Source organism: Cryptomeria japonica, chromosome 11 (assembly GCF_030272615.1).
Source record: "Cryptomeria japonica chromosome 11, Sugi_1.0, whole genome shotgun sequence".
In the NCBI taxonomy this organism is placed as follows: Eukaryota; Viridiplantae; Streptophyta; class Pinopsida; order Cupressales; family Cupressaceae; genus Cryptomeria; species Cryptomeria japonica.
This window is the reverse complement of record NC_081415.1, coordinates 452,872,932-452,890,394: the sequence shown is the minus strand read 5'-3', so window position 1 is coordinate 452,890,394 and position 17,463 is coordinate 452,872,932.

Here is a 17,463-nt window from a genome sequence, read left to right as displayed (position 1 = left end):
CCCGATACTTTCATCCCTTGGTCAAGGCCGCGTACCCCCTAACACTTGAAGATTGTTTCCACCCTCTTGATTACTTGAAGTCCATGCTCAAATCACACTAAATGACAATAATTAGTACAAAATAGTGACCATAGCCAAGGAAGCCCAAATTTACTCGTACTCAACATAATAAGAAAGAACTAAATCATCTGGACCATTACTCATAACATAACCTCTTTTTCACATCATGGAAGGCCAAAATTACAAGGAAGGCCAAAATTACAAAGATCACGCTTCTTCGAAGGAGCCATTGTTCAAAGCCACCAAACTATCAACAAGAGTAGAAGCTATTAGGCTCATACAATTTTAGGACATATAAAGAGTTGAATCAGAAGCGAGAAAAAACAAATGAAAAATTGTTGAAATATACTCTTCACAATTCTGTCATCATGGGTGCAAACAATCCAGTGAGGAGGACAAAGCTGAATAGTGTGATGAGGATCAGAGCCATCCAATCTAGGAGGCAAAACATGAGACTCTTACTGAACCAATGCTAAGGGCTATTATGATTTGAAGCTTCTCTTAAATCCTCACATTTTGTTGTCACATAATGAGGTAGAAGAGGTAGATTCAAAGTCTTAGAATGAGGTCGATATATATATGGATGGTAATATATGAAAGATATATGAAGGCCATGGTAGAAGAGAATAATTACTTCACACTAAGTGAAGTTATGGAGGTAGTTGCCATGGATGTAAAGTGGGGAGTGTAAAGGAGTCTTTGGATTCATGAAGAACATTAAGGAGAAAAGGTTAGTTATATCAAGGAAAAATAAAGAAAAAGGGAAGTGATAAAGAAGGGAGGAAGAAAATAGGGAAGAAAGTGAGGAAATAAAGAGGGATATCTAATTTATTTTGGTATGTAGCCTCTACTACTCTTTTTATTGTTGAATAATTTTGCAATATTTTGAGAAGACTGCAAGGCATGAAGCAATGCTCATAAGGCATGAAGGAGCTATGTAAAACACAAACCATACATATGAATACATGCAAAGCATGATTCATACATGTAAACCATGAAGTAATACATAAATACACATAAGGTACAAGCATATATGAGAAAGGTTCTCATGGAGTGAAAATGCTGAAGACACATAGATCATGAAGCATACAATAGAGAGGTATTCATGGAATAGACATCTGAAAACATCTCATTCATGAAGTAACAAAATGCTAAAGAAAATGACAAGTAATAAAAAAACTTACAAGGATGAGGCATATTCATAACTTTTGCAGTCTCGCCATCGATATCAACACTAGAAGCAACTCATACTATTAGTGTACATACAAGTGTTGAAATGTGGCGACTGATCAGCATAGTACTGTACACTCAGCACGTATCCTCGCCGGGGTCCAGCTTAGGTATCATCATGGAACGTGCGAGGAGCATGAGATTGCATGCTGGATTGCCCTTACATTTTTGGGCAGATGCTGTACATACTGCTGTCTATTTGATAAATAGAGGACCTTCAACCCCTTTGGATGGTGGTATTCCAGAGGAGGCATGGACTGGTAAAAAGGTAAATTATTCTTTTCTAAAAACTTTTGGTTGTGAAACTTTTGTCCATGTTGATAAAGAAAATAGAACCAAGCTTGATGCTAAATCTCAGAAATGTACCTTCATTGGATATGGGATAGATGAATATGGCTATTGGTTATGGGATTTTGAAAATAAGAAAATAATTAGAAGTAGAGATGTTATATTCAATGAGAAGGTTATGTATAAAGAACAGATGCAGGAAAAGAAGCATGAACAGGACAAACAAGAATATGTGGTGTTGGATGAGATTCCTGAAAATGAAATGCCACAGGTACCTGATGGTCAGCAACAACAGATTGTCCCACAAACTCCTGCAAGTGTTAGACATTCTACGAGGACAAGTAGACCCCCTGAAAGATTTTCTCCTTCTTTGTATTCTATTTTATTAACGGATTCTAGTGAACCAGAAGAATATGAAGAAGCAATGCAGGTGGATGCCAAACAACAGTGGCAACTAGGCATGAAAGAGGAGATGGACTCCTTGATGAAAAATAAGAATTGGGACTTAGTCCCTTTACCTGCAGAAAAAAGAGCCCTGCCTAACAAATGGGTTTATCGGCTGAAGGAGGAGGAAGGAGGTCAGAAAAGATATAAGGCTAGACTTGTGGTAAAAGGTTTTGCACAGAAAAAGGGTATAGATTATGATGAAATATTTTCTCCAGTTGTAAAAATGACTTCAATTAGAACTGTACTTAGTCTTGTGGCTGTAGATGATTTACATCTTGAACAATTAGATGTCAAAACAACTTTTCTCCATGGAGATTTGGAGGAGGAAATTTACATGTTGCAACCACAAGGATATGAGGTCAAAGGTAAGGAGAACTTGGTGTGCAGGTTGAAGAAAAGTTTGTATGGCCTAAAGCAAGCACCCCGACAATGGTATTTAAAATTTGATAGTTTCATGGTTGAACACAGTTATCATAGATGTCATTCTGATCATTGTGTATATTTTAAGAGATTTGATAATGGCAGTTATATTATCCTGTTGCTTTATGTTGATGACATGCTTGTTGCTGGGTCTAACATGCAACATATAAATGATCTTAAACAGAAATTAGCCAGATCATTTGCTATGAAGGATTTGGGTGCAGCTAAGCAAATTCTCGGTATGAGGATTACATGGGATAGGAAAAATAGAACCTTGAATTTGTCCCAAAGTGAGTATATAAAGAAGGTGTTGAAAAGATTTAACATGCAGGATGCAAAAGCAGTTAGTACACCTTTGGCTAGTCATTTCAAATTGACTAAGGAGATGTGCCCAAAGGCACAGGAAGAGGTTAATAAAATGTCTAACATCCCGTATTCATCAGCTGTTGGTAGTCTGATGTATGCAATGGTATGCACAAGGCCAGATATTGCACATGCAGTGGGAGTTGTGAGCAGGTTTATGAGTAATCCGGGTATGGAACATTGGAATGCTGTGAAATGGATTCTTCGGTATTTGAAAGGAACTACTACGAAGGCATTATGTTTCAAAGGATCTAATGCTGCTCTAAGTGGATTTGTTGACTCTGATCTGGCGGGTGATATTGATTCACGGAGGAGTACTACAGGGTATGTTTTTACTATAGGGGGAACTGCAGTCAGTTGGATTTCTAGGCTGCAAAAGGTTGTTGCACTTTCAACCACTGAAGCTGAGTATGTTGCTGCTACAGAAGCCAGCAAAGAGATGATTTGGTTGCAATGTTTTTTGAAGGAATTGGGTTAGACACAAGAGGATAGCCCATTGTATACTGATAGCCAGAGTGCCATTCATCTTGCGAAGAACTCTGCTTTTCATTCAAGGACAAAGCACATTCAACTCAGGTACCACTTCATCCGGACTATTTTGGAGGAGGGTCAGTTACGGCTTGAGAAGATTCACACAAGTGAGAATCCTGCCGATATGTTCACAAAGGTAGTTCCATAGGAGAAGTTGATTTCTTCATCAGTTTCTGTTGGTCTTCTTGATTGATAATTGTGGAATTTATACCAGTCAAGTCCTAGTGTTTTATCCAGCGGATGTTGCATGTACAGTGGTGTCGTGTAGTATCAGTCTCCAAGTGGGAGATTGTTTGATGTGGAGCTTGATCAGTCTCCAAGTGGGAGATTGTTGAAATGTGGCGACTGATCAACATAGTACTGTACACTCAGCATGTATCCTCGCCGGGGTCCGGGGCCGGGCCGGGCCCCGGGTAGGGGTTCAGGGGTGGCAGCCCCCGAGAAATTTTTTTTTGCCATTTTTTGTTGATGAAAACCGACATTGTAATAAAACCCTAAAAAAGGCCGACTTTGTTTGTTGCCCTAAAAACGCATGTTATAAGCGGCTCGGATGCTTAAGGCATAGGTAGGTTGATGTACTGTTTTTGCTGGATAATAAGAAAGATTGGACGGCCGTGTATGGTGGACGTAACCCATTCTGGGTGAACCACGTTAAATCTCTGTGTTATCTGTGTCCTGTTTTATTTCTTTATCTTTTGTATTTAAAATCTGCATATAATTGTTAGTTCATATTTGCTTCAGATCTGCTTCAAACCCTAACAACAAGACAATATGGGAGTTCATTATACCTAGCAACTTGTGGTGTTGTTGTTCGTGTTGGCTCTGTTGGACCCTGCAATTAAGATTCAATATACATTATTCAATAAGATTGACTATGCAACATAATGAAATGTTTAAAAGTGTGTTATCTTATTGAGCTTCGCTTGGTTTCAAGAATAGTTTAATATTCTCTACTTAACAGGGCCAACCAAGTGAAGGTGGAAGCTCATTTGGGCCCTCCCCCTCCCCCTAACATCACTCTAAATTCCTCGTTAACATCTTATAACATTCATTCATTCATTATTTCTACCATTAATAAAAAATGACATTCATTCATTAATATCACATAATGTTCATTAACACATAACATTGATTAATATTAATTAACACGCAACATTAATCAATATTAATTAACACATATCATTTATAACCATTCATTAGCACATAATTACATTCATTAACACATAAAAATTAGTCATTATCAAATAAGGTAGATTACAATCATTTATTTTTTTGTTTTTTCTTTGAAGCTATGAAAAGACTAAGTGGAACATTGGTTTCTTCATCATTTCCCCCCTCTGTAGTTGTTTTGCCCTCTACTCATGATCTCGATGTATGCCTAGTCCTATACTGAGGATGAGGACATTGAAGGGAAGGGGGGTCCTCTGCAATAACAAAGAAATGGGTTAAATTAAAAACATTTTTTATTAGTTACAAGTATTTCATTAATTTAGAGAACATAACTGTTGCACTCTTTACCTGATGGGGCCACATCATTTTGTGTAGCCTCAACCTCAACATGCTGAACACCCTCTAGATCATCTGGAGTTGAAATACTAAAGGTTACATTAATGCTGAACACCAATTGCAAATATATTTGTTTAAAGGAATAACAATGGTCCTCTTTACTTGATTGGGGAACATCATGTTCCTGATGTTGTGTACTTAGATCATGCTCCACTTGGTCACCACCGACTACATGCTCTAAAATATTAACAAAAAAGGTTACATTAATTACTACTCTAATTACAAATTAAGATGTTTAATTGTATTAATAACTACATAAATAAATTTGAATAGCAAATGAATACCTCCACTATTGGGATGCACATCCGGACCTTCATGTGCAGGTGGTGTTTCACGATTAGCAGGATGCATTCTAATGTCATGCACATTGTTATCATTGCTTGCTTATTTAAAACACATATAGTCACTTTATGTTGGAACTCAACATCAATTAGATTATTGGTAAAGTATTCAATTTGAAACAATTTCCATTTAGCATATTTACCTGTGTGATGGATGCACCAGAATATTGTGTATGCCCACTCAATTCTCATAGCCGATCAGCCACGACTGTATAGCCTTGCTGGTAGGAAATTCTCTTGTCATCTTCTATGGGCGCTCTATTGAATTCAAAGCCCTGCATTTTTGCTTGGTATCATGATTTTTTTTTTGATAGGTAATAGGCCGTAGCCGCAATATTTTTGAATTATTATTATTATTATTATTATGTTTGATTAGATTTGACCCAAGACCTTCCCCATTCTATGGAAGGCCAAGAGTCACACCTTAGAATTCCACTTTAGATGTCCTTATTGGGAATTGAACTTGGGTCTCCACAGTGAGAACCCAGTGTTTTAACTAGTTAAGCTCAACCCATTGGACCTTGGTATTGTGAATTTTGCTTGCATTGTTTGATAAAAAAACATCGTTTGTAATTTATAAATATTTTGATGCAATATTTCATTTACATGAGATACTTACAATTCATGCAACAAGTTTCATATAACCACCAGAGCCGAGTTTGTGTTGCCCGTGCTTTTCTTGTCTTGCCTTGGTTGCCTTTGACGTGTCACTCAGTCTATGAAAAGTTTGAAATATGTTAGATTATATAAATATAAAAAGTAATTAATTAGTACATACTTACATTCTTAATAGTATCTCGTACCTTCTTTTGGCGTCTGGTGGTGTATTTCCTTTTTTCTTTCAATTCTCTCCTTGGCATCCAAAATCAGGTCCTTCCACTCCCTCTCTGGAATCATGGGGGGACGCTCATACTTTAGGTTCTTCTCTAAATGGGTCCTGTATTTGTCCCTCACATACTTTAGATATGTGCCCGCTTTTTCAAGGAGCTTGGTTTTGTCAAAGGTGTCATTTCCAAACCACTCAACCATATGGTTTGTCAATTCATCTTTTAACCTTTTTTCTTGGTCATTCCACCTTTTAAAGCAAAAACAAACCTGTTAGATTCAGAAATGAACTGAAGCTACATTTATTAAAGTTCAAGAAATGGATCAAAGGAAAACTATTCTAGCAATGATATGAAATCAAAATAGTGGATTATGGTTAGTTCACATATGATGTACCACCTTTTACGTATGGTGGACCCAAATATCTGCAATGTAATGTCACTAAGATGTTTATAAATATATCATTTCCTGGAAAAAATTCATGGGATCATTAGTCAAAAATGAGTGATCAGAAAGTAAATTACAATTAGACTATATATAATAATAATTTTAAAGTACCTGGAACCTTCTGTATCTTTAAGGGAATCATTTCTTCGTCACTAACCACCAATGTGGCCTGCAATGTTCCCATACTAGCAATACAAGAAGATCCAGGAAATGATGGTATGTTATCAGTAGTAGTCGCCTTTGGCACATCTTCATGTGCATCTCCTACTGCAGAAAATGAATCCATTATGAAATGCCCCCAAGAAAGAACACTCAAAGGGAAATAAATACATAACAAAAGATAGAGAAAAAGAGGGATCTACCAACAGTGGGCGGGCCAATATGATGTGCAGTAGAGGATGTCTACATGCTACGTGTTGCCGACATTGCAGTCGACAATACAAGTGGGGCTAACCTTTGATGAGGCGCTGATGATATTTGCACACGAACATTGGAAACACCTGAAAAATAATACATTAAATATATGAAAATTGCAAGAATTGTAAATAAGGATGAACCTTTATTATGAACATTGACAGTATCAAGTATGATATATTTTGGGTACTCAAAGTGATAAGCCAAGAAAATCATCATCACCTGAAGTACTTGCAACACCCTGATCATGGCCACCAGATTCATGAGGGCGCATAAATTGCTGTAAAAACAACACATACATATTTTAGTTAATGACATAAAAGAGATTAAAATATAAACCATTGTTGAACTTTTGTTATAATTAAAGCTTTCATTACTGCTTACTTGCAAGTTTTCTGTTGTCTGAATCAATATTTTCACCCTCTCTTGTATCTCATCAGTCTGAGGATACACGGATGCCAAAGCAACAATCTCTCTACTAATTTTTCTAAGAGGCTTTTTTATCAATTCCATAGGGTGTGTGGAATTTCCAGGGCAATCATCGCTTAATAGTGTTGATTCCATATCCCTAGAGAGGTGCTCAGGTACCACAACTCCTTTTCCCTTTCCCCGAACATCCGTCTGTGTCAAGAATATCATTAACAATTACAAAATTAGTCTAAAACACTAAAAAAAAGAACATAATAATGTAACAGTTTGCTTCTATCTAATTTGTACAATTACAATGAGGTTTACCTGCTCGGTAGAAGTGTCATGACCTACATCCCTGTCTGTAGTATGTGATGGATCCATGTCACCCTCTGACAAAGAAAAAATATAAAAATGTTAGCAAAATTAAACCAATAAACTTAGCAAAAAAAATTCATAATAAAATGGTATATTGGAGTCATTAATTGGAGGTTGGTTAATTTAAATGGTATATAGTACGTACCATCCCCATAATATTAACTTTGTTTGTATATATATGACTCAAATTGTAATCTATTAGAAGCTCTTCACTTGCACTTATTAATTTTATCGCACATACGAATACATGATTTCCCTTGCACGCCTCAAATATGCAATTGGGTTGTCTATTAGTTGACCTAGGTCACGTACTATTTATAAAACCTGCAATATTCCCTGTTGCTTTTGGCCTTCCATCAATGTATACAACCACTTGTTTACTTTCATCATTATCTTTCTATTGTATATAATTTGCTGACAGTGCATACCTACGCATACTTTTTTTATATCGAACAATCTGCATCCAATTATTGTAATTGTAACAAGGTCTGACAAACTCCATCAATTTAACAACTTTGTTATAACATACCTTTATGCCGTCCATGGAAAATAGGCTGAAACCATGTAACGACGAAGGTGCTATGCGTTATATCCTATTGTTAACACAAAAATCAATGTTTATTGGAGGAAGTTCCTTGGGTATCCATTGTTTCTATAGATGTTTGTACCTCAATGGAACCTCAATGTCACGTTTGGTCTCATCATCATAAGAACATGACCCCCCTCGAGCAAGGAAAAATTTCATGCGTTTATTGAATTTTCTTCTAATCTTTTGACCTCTAGTTGATCTCCCTAGTATAGACCTACTACACGTCTCACTTTCGTTTTCTATTCCTGCATTTCCCTCACTTGAGGAAGACACATCTGACAAATACCTATTTGGTGGTACCTGCACTCCATCAAATGAGAGAGTTAGTTGGTAATGAGAGAGAAATTTTGCAAATGAGGGTAATGTTGATGAAGAAGTCAACCCTAAAGTTGATGTTGGGATTAAAATTTGAATAAGTCCAACTGGGGCCTCAAGTGTTGATAATTGTATTAGATTTGCTGCTAATGTCAAGGTTTGAAAAATCGAGGAAGTTTGTTTTCCAAGTAATTTTAAAAAACTAAACTGTTTCTATAGGGTGTATTGACTAGTTATACCTGTCGATCCATGAGACTGTGCAGGATCCTCGTCAAAGGGGTTCAAGTTCCTGCACATGTAATTCAATTATCTTATGTTAGCTAAAAATTACATAGTACACAACATGAACAACATGAAATTTATAGACAAAAAGAGTATTAAATAATAAAAAGATGTTGTCATAAAAATCATTGTAAATTTTTTAATTCCTTACCTTTACTTTATGTAGACTATGCAAGATCCTCAACTAAATGGTTGATGATGTCTGTAGTCAATGACCTGTTCCCACCAAGGGTGACAACATCACATAGGGAATATACATGAAATCAACACCATCAATTGAGCATCATAAGCATTACATTTGTAAGTTGATAAACAATAAATACATACATATCATAAGCATCACATGATGTATCATCATATATGTAATTGAGCATCATAATTAGTATCACATATGTGTCATCATAAACATGTAATCCATCACATATGTATCATAAATCACCATCCATCACATACGTAATAAACAATACATATTCTATAAATAAACACAAAGTTCAAAAAATGTCACATGTATCATCATAAATATGTAATCCATCACATATGTATTTTAAATCAACATCCATCACATAGCTAATAAACAATCCAAATTCCATAAATAAACAATTTTTTTAAAAAAATGTCACATAAATAGTCACTCTCCCTATCTCCATCTCCCTATTAAAAGGTGCATCATGAATTAATTATGTAATGGAATTAGAATTCAAAACATAATGAATTGATTATGTAACCATTTAAGTCAAAAAAAATTCTATCAAGAAATCAATATTAAATAGATAATATACTAATCGCATACCTCATACATTTCATTCATCATCATGAACATCATGATGATCATGATCACCACCACCACCACCACCACCACCACTAGCAACGTCTTCACCATCACCATCACCATCACCATCACCATCACCATCACCATCACCATCACCACCACCACCATCATCATCATCATCATCATCATCATCATCATCATCAACTTCTTCTTCATCATCATCGAGAAACTGTTGATCGTGATAATCATCTACTTCATCTTCTACTTCTTCGGTATCTTCTTCTTCCATCACATTATACTTTATCGGCCTTCCTCTTGGATCACGTCTAACAACAAATGACCAACCCGGTTTATGTGGAAGCTCTGAGTAAAATACCTGCTCACATTGGCTTGGAAGAACATAGGGCTCATCCCCAACTGGTTCAAATGACCTTGTATTAACCATTGTAAAACCATTATCATGTTTAATAACAGTTCTATCAGGATCATTTTTATTCAATTGTAGCCTGTACCATTTGACGACGAACAAAACTAATTTGAAGGAATTAAAGTCGCACTCAATTGTATCATCCAAAATGCCATAGTATAGATTTTGAGACTCTTGAGGATTTATGTCATTTCTCAATGAAATATTTGTCACCTCAAAGACTATAGTGATGCCATAATCACAAGTTTTCTTCATGTCATCCAACTTTTTGATGCGAAATTTATGACCATTAAAGCACACAGCGTTGTGGTGTTTGACCTGCGATATGTCAAACATGTAAAAATTATTGCATTGTGAGTTGATAAACATATGGGTGATTAATAAATTTATACAGACCTGTTTATCTCTTAAACCATATGCTAAATGAATTTCTCTTTGCGTAACATTGGAATCTCCATTATGATGAGCCTCTTTAACCAATGAAGCCACACCTTGCCATGTTAATGTGTGACCAGAATGTTGACAACGTTCAATCCATACCATCATCCAATCAAGATTGTTTGCAATATACAAATGTAGTGCATCCCACTCGCGACCAACTATACAAAAATAAATAGACGTCTTACAACCAATTTATTTTGAAGATTAAGAGTTAATTAACTACAATAACATCTTATAATTACCTCTCACTTTCCTCAATCTACCTTTCTCCGTCAAGTACTCCCCTTCGAATTTGTTAATGGGGTTGGGATCCCAAATGCGATCCACGTGGATCTTTGCTGCAAACTTAGGAAGATATTCAGAAATGTACACCATAGTCTGGTATACCATATATCCCTCCACCATATAACCCTCAGGATGTGCTCTTTGTCAAACCAAAGCCTTCAAAAATTTCAAGTGCCTCTCAACCATCCACATTGACCTATTGTGTACAGGTCCACACAATTCAATCTCCTCAACTTGGTGTATGAGGTAGTGTTCTTGTGCATTGAAAACAACTGAAGGTAGACACTTTTGCATTTCACACATTAGATGAAGAATTTTTCTCTTCCAATATTTTATATCTTCTTTATGGATTTCTTTACATGACAACCACCTACAAGATATTCAAGACGCAAAAAACTATATTACATAACAAGTAAAACAAATCACAAATATAATATCTATACAACAAAGTGAACAAATATCACTACTTACCTCATGTATTTTCCAAGATCATATATGACTTGCTTGACATTATTGTTGAAGTCGTCTGAGAGAGATAGAGATAGAACATACTGCAACAATTATAAAATTATCTTTTCATTTTTTTCTAACATAATACAATGAAAAGTACATGCGCAGTACTTAAATATATAGTAAAAACACAAGAACATGAATTACCTTAATGAAGGTATGCCAATCATGCGTTTTCATACCAGGCCCAAATTCACTTTTCTTTGATATGAGATTGTTTATGTTCACAGCAAATCCTGTGGGAAATCGAATTTTTCGTATGAATTCTTTTATAGCATTGCTTTGCTGGTCTGTTAATAACCAAGGAAGCTCACTTATATTAATCTGGTCTCCATGGCTATTTGATTGAATGACATTTTTCATTGCATGATTGGAATCCTGAATGTCACTACAAATTTTGACAATTTTTTCTTTATCACGCCTTTCGTCCAATATTTTCCATAATGTCTCTGTGATATTCTTTCCAATATGCATAGTATCAAACAAATGCACAATTTGTAACTGCTCGTAGTAGGGAAACCTACTAAATTGTCGGGGATAACTTTTTAGTCCCTTAGGAAGGTGGTCATTTATGCCTTCATGACCTTCACGATCATCAATCACATCATTAGTAAACAAAACACAATAGAAAAGATGTTTTATGGCACAAACCATTAGATTGAATGGCATTACCTTGATGATTAATTCTATTATATTCCAACTTCCATAGGTGAGGTGTCATTCTTCGTGGCTTTGATGTATTCTCTTCTTTCCCATTGAAAAGATGTTTTTCAGTATTTCGATACTTATGATTTTTGTGGAGAAAGTGCCTATACTCATCAAACACCTGCTTTCCTAAACTTTTTGAATGACGAGATTTCATCTTTGGACCACAAACTAGACATGCAAATTTTCCCTTTGTTTGAAAACCTACAAGATAATGTATAATTGGATTAAATATGTTAATTTTTTGAATTATAATTATCATGCGCAACTTGAACACTATAACATAACAAAAAAATGTGTTAGCCCTGGGGCATCATGTATTGTCCATAGAAGCATCACATGGAATTGAAATTGTCTTTGTCCTATTGGTCTAGAGACGCCATACATAGTGACACCATTCCATAACTCCAGCAACTCATCGATAAGAGGCTCGATATATACATTCATATCTCTAACTTGGTAATTACCTAATCGAATGAACAAAAACATTACATAATTATTATGACCATTTTACTGCAATATTTATAATTAAATGTAGACGACTATATTTAAATGATAAAATACCTAGAACAATCATTGCCAACATTATGTGCTCCCTCTTTATTGACATCCATGGAGGAATGTTATTGTTGATAACAAAAACAGGCCACACTGAGTAAACAGATCTCATTTCTCCAAATGGATTGACACCGTCCGCTGCCAATGAAAGCCTGAGATTACGAGGTTCTTCTTTAAAGTGTGGCCACTTTTCCTCTATGTCCATAAATGTTCAACCATCCGTAGGCATTCGAATAATGTCATCTCGTCTTCTATTGCATGCATGGTAATCCATAAATTGTGCCAAGCTAGTGCACTTGAATATCGTTGCATACGTGGAATAATGGGAATATAGAGAAGAATCGTGCGAGGAACCCTGTTTGTTATTTGATCTGTTCGATATCTATTGATATGACATTCAGGGCATTCAGTTCGAAAGTCATGTTGTTTGTGATATATAATATGATCATTGGGACAAGCATCTATTGCTTGATACTTCATTCCAATATCTTTCATATTGGCAGATAATTCTCGATATGAGCGAGGTAGAATATTTGATGGTGGTAACAAAAATTCACCTATCAATCCGCAACAAAAAAATATAATTTGTTAATATAAAGAATATTAATGGTACAACATGATTCACCATTTATTATGACATATATGACATACCTTAACATATGTGAGATTGTTATGTTGGATAAACCATTCATAACCTTCAAGTTCACCAACAACAATACAATGGAGAGAAGAGTTGTTTGGGAGTCTTCGTAAAGGGCCTCAGATGCCTTCTCAAGTAGAGGGACATCATGAACAACATCAAGGTCATCTTCATCATCATGATCAGCTGCGCTAGTACTAAATGTGTCATGGATCAATGTATTTGTACCATCATCTTCAATTGTGTTTTGTGGCTCATGATCGTCATCTTCCATGGGATTATTATCTTCAGCTTTGATATTCACACCTCCATGTTCGTCCACTTTGAAAACCATATTCTATGGGTTGTGTTGATCCATATCATGTGCTCTGAGGTGCTCTACCTATATAAAATTGATAAACATAAATAAAACATGATCATTATCTCATCATCAAGTGATTTCTTATGTATATAAATTGTTAAAACGATATAATGAAAAACTTACCAATGGATGATAATCATGTCCACCTTCAATGTGACCATGCAGCCTACAATGTTTCTTAACTGTTTTAATTAGAAGTCTTCTAGTCTTTAACCCCTTACAAATTTTGCAGGGACAATAACATTTTCCATCACCTTTTGTTTTCAAGTTAGACCACAATTTAGCAATTGTCTCCTTATTTTGTTGTTCGCTGATATTGTCTGACATGGTCTTTCTTCACAGTCAAGAAAATCAGGCTATAGAACTAGTTATATAGAAGTTGAAATGTTAGTTATGAAATCACGTTTCAATATAATATACCAAATTAAAATACTTGAACATAGAAATTATGCAAATTGAACCAAAACCATTTAACTCTTCTTTTTCATCTCAAAACATATCTAATGGCTTTATGGTATGCAATCCTTGTATCGTATCTTAAGTTGACTAATGTCTAATTGGGGCAATCCATGAGTGTCTAATGTGAATTCATTATCAATGTTGTGAAGTCATTGAGAGTATGGTGATAGTCATCCTTATATGATCCTCTCAATACTGTCCAAATCAGTCTAAAAGGAAAGCAACTATCCATTCCCATGCTCATGCATACTTACATGACTAATGTTGCCCTTGTGTATCCTAAACATTGGAGAGACCTTATCTGACTTGCCTAATCAATGTGGCTGCTATCCTAATATGAAATATTGAGTTCTACCCTTGCCTCTACATCAAACTTATCACATCATGTTTCTTCAACAAAACACACTAATATGGAAACTAATCATAATACGTGAAGACGGGGTTCACACATAAGTGTTGGCTCTCAACAATACCGCACTTCCAAAATTGTCAGTCTCAAGACTTCTCCTATTGGGTCAATCACTCATTGATGGCCACAAGGCCAAATCAATGTATCTAGGCTTTGAACTCCTTACTTTAGGCTTGGAGGAACCTACACAAGGTCTATGAGCACTCACTTGGTATTACAATAGAAAAAGCCTTCCTCTAGAACTTTGTTTGCAACATACACATCATTGGTAATCATTGTTATGATGGATGGTCTATTAGGACGGTAAATAAAATGCTTATTCTTTTTCCACCCTTTGAAACTACAACAAGGTATTTGACTTGGCATGGTCCCCACACATCACTTCAACACCAAACATTAGGCAATTCAACCTTTTGCCTTCTCAATGCATTTTTTTGGTCTTTCACTGGTTTTCTCAGTCTGATACATAGGGATATTTCATGGGATCATCGCACACGCCTTCCAATATGTAGTCCTTTCATATTTTAGGTGCCTACACACTATGTTGTTGTTAAGTATTGATGTAGTCTTAAGACATCTTATGACTCCATTACATGTCCACAATTGGGTTTACAAACACAACTCTGTCAAAAAAAAAATAATATCACTAGTAAAACTATGATTGTGACAATTAATACCCTTAGGATAGTCATGGAAATTTAGTCTATTTCATTTGGTTTTGATCCAAAAACCCTTTCGAAGGTTGCATAGGGTCCCCTCACCCCTCTCTCTGTCATCAACCACTTCAAAATACCAATCGCTTGGTCTTCCCACCAAATTCTTCACTCTTACTACCTTTTACTGTCTGATACATAGAGATATTAGATTGTCCTCATGCCCAAACACATACCAAATCTGATTTGGATCCCTGCACACAACATAATATGATACATAGCATGAACAAAGGTCTTCCCACACATTTGGGTGAATTTATATGCATGGGAGACCAAACTATACATTATTTACTCCTCTCAGTAAACACTAGGCAGGGTTTCGACATTTTTTAGAAAAACTATGATATCTTCTTTAAAACACAATGAAATTCAATGCCACAAAAAGAAAAAATGAGTTAACTCACTTTTCTACTAGATCCAATCAACTTCCCATCAAATTATGATGATTTTCACAATGAAAAATGAAGAGAATCAGACCGAAACGTAAAAAAAAGCACATAAAACCCCAATTTCATTAAGCAAAACTCTTGGATGGCATGCCAAAGGCCTATTTATTCCCATCCAAGTGGGTTAGAACCTCAAACCACCATAAAATAGCTTTCCAACCATATTTTTAAGGAGTTGCTAAAAAGAAATGCAAAAGTTACCATGGCAATATGACAACTTTTTTCCCAATGGACCTCAAACTTTCACAATTAGGTCCTAATACATGAATATTTGAATGGTATGGCAACTTCCAAAGAGGGTAAAACTTGCAAATAAATTGAACTGACATATATATTACAATAAAATATTTATTCAAATATGCAATTAACAATCTCCATGCACATAAATCCTCTTCACATTTAATGTCTCTCCCTAGCGTTTCAATTTTTTAGATAGTTATTGATTTGATCAAACACATGGCAATTATATTTATGATAGAGTTTCAATTATATTTATGGTCTTTTATATTCTTGTTTCTTGCATATCCTGTCTCTATATTGTGCCACAAACCATCTTTGCAGCCTTCCAAAGTAGTGTTATGTTTGTTCATTGCCCCTTTTACTAACCTCTATAAACTGCAATCTTGTATTTATTTTTAATCGATGCTTTCCTACGTTGTTTGATCTGCCATCTTGTTAGAAATCTCATCTCTATTATGCTTTGATGGATGCCGCATCCTGTTACAAACCTCACATTTTGGCACTAGCGGAAAGGATATTAGCAAAGGTTGTGGAATTTGGATTTTACATCTACCAATTGTCATTCCATCTTGTGCATATGGCTTTTACATGAAGAAATAAATTTGATAAATAGGCCATATGGTGGATGATAAGTGAAGGATGTAAGTACTAAAGGTGTGGCACTAGTGGCTTTGGTACATGAAGGTGACTAGAGGTTGTGGAAGGAGAAATGGTGGAAGTTGGATCTATGGTAGAGGTGGGAGTAGATGTTATTCATGCATGAAAATGTTAAGCTAATACTCATAAAAAAGCTAGAGTCCAACTTAAGGCATTCTATTTGTTAATAAATTTCTCTACCATTGAGCTGCTACCCACTTTCTTACCATTCCATTGTTGGCTTGAGTGTAGATTATTTTCAACACCCATTATAAGACACATTATATGTTCTTGGGGCTCCTAACCTAACCTAGCTTTGATAACATTTTGAGCTACTACTCATGGAATAGTTAGGTTACCAAGATATGACCTTCTATTTATTGTTACAATGTGATCTATGACTAAGTATTAGAGGATCTTACTAACTTGGGTATCATGCTTTTATGTGTCTCTGACATGACTTGTAGTAACTATATAAGGATCTTACTAGTCCTAGATCTATGCCTTGTCTTTTTGATATGGTTCCTAGTGAGAATATATGAATCTTACTAGTTCTAAATGTCACAACTTTGTGTTTTGCATGCTCCATGTGTGTTACCAATGTTACTTATATTACTCACTTTTTACTTCCCTTTTATCTCAATATTGTAGATTGACAATATCATAAGTCCTGGGAGCTACCACCTTTCCAAAATTGTAGTCATCTTGACTCTTCAATATCTTGGTTTTAGAATATTTGGTTTCTCCATATTTTCCCAAGAGTACATGAGCATAATTTCATACTCTTGCTAAGAGGGGGCTAAATATTGCATCATAAGTTGTATCTCTTTATAAATATACACTAGGTTTGGACTCACTTTAGTGGTTGTGCCTTATTTATGCCTAATTGTGCTTAGGTTTGAGAATGTTTCCATAAATTTGGTTCATTCCCTTATTCATGATGTTCCTCATGGCTCAATT